The sequence below is a fragment of the Triticum aestivum genome, unplaced genomic scaffold (assembly GCF_018294505.1).
Source record: "Triticum aestivum cultivar Chinese Spring unplaced genomic scaffold, IWGSC CS RefSeq v2.1 scaffold94822, whole genome shotgun sequence".
NCBI lineage: Eukaryota > Viridiplantae > Streptophyta > Magnoliopsida > Poales > Poaceae > Triticum > Triticum aestivum.
Window position 1 is genome coordinate 1 of NW_025303010.1, and position 845 is coordinate 845.

At 52.3% G+C, this 845-nt stretch overlaps 2 non-coding genes across 2 annotated transcripts; both read left to right on the forward strand.

The window, feature by feature from the left end:
• Positions 1–125: 125 nt before the first annotated feature.
• Positions 126–244, forward strand: LOC123179423 (5S ribosomal RNA). Its single transcript, XR_006490359.1, has one exon. It is a non-coding gene; the product is annotated as a 5S ribosomal RNA (ribosomal RNA).
• Positions 245–541: 297 nt separating this feature from the next.
• On the forward strand, positions 542–660 carry LOC123179424 (5S ribosomal RNA). The gene has a single exon (XR_006490360.1). It is a non-coding gene; the product is annotated as a 5S ribosomal RNA (ribosomal RNA).
• The last annotated feature ends 185 nt before the right edge of the window (positions 661–845 follow it).

An 845-nucleotide genomic window follows, 5' to 3' on the forward strand; every position in this document is an offset into this window, starting at 1 on the left:
AGGGGTGGAAACCGCGTTAAACTCGTCTCCGTAGTTGAGAGGGAGCGGCCAAAGCAATGTGCAATCGTCTTTGTAGTGGAGCTGGGAGGGGCAAGGATAAGGGACGAAGACCGGGGTAACATGTCGGATGCGATCATACCAGCACTAAAGCACCGGATCCCATCAGAACTCCGAAGTTAAGCGTGCTTGGGCGAGAGTAGTACTAGGATGGGTGACCTCCTGGGAAGTCCTCGTGTTGCATTCCCTTTTTAATTTTTTCCGCGCCGCTTGCAAAACAAAACGCACGTGTAAGTAATATATTTACCGTGTTTTATTATTTTGCACGAGTGCGGTAAGTCATAGCTGGGTGCTCACGATTCACGGGTCCAGCGTCGGCGTTGTGGCGCGGCAAGCGTGCACTGGTGCGGTTGAGAGGGAGTGGTGGAAACCGCGTTAAACTCATCTCCGTAGTTGAGAGGGAGCGGCCAAAGCAATGTGCAATCGTCTTTGTAGTGGAGCTGGGAGGGGCCAGGATAAGGGACGAAGACCGGGGTAACATGTCGGATGCGATCATACCAGCACTAAAGCACCGGATCCCATCAGAACTCCGAAGTTAAGCGTGCTTGGGTGAGAGTAGTACTAGGATGGGTGACCTCCTGGGAAGTCCTCGTGTTGCATTCCCTTTTTAATTTTTTTCGCGCCGCTTGCAAAACAAAACGCACGTCTAAGTAATATATTTACCGTGTTTTATTATTTTGCACGAGTGCGGTAAGTCATAGCTGGGTGCTCACGATTCACGGGTCCAGCGTTGGCGTTGTGGCGCGGCAAGCGTGCACTGGTGCGGTTGAGAGGGAGGGGTGGAAACC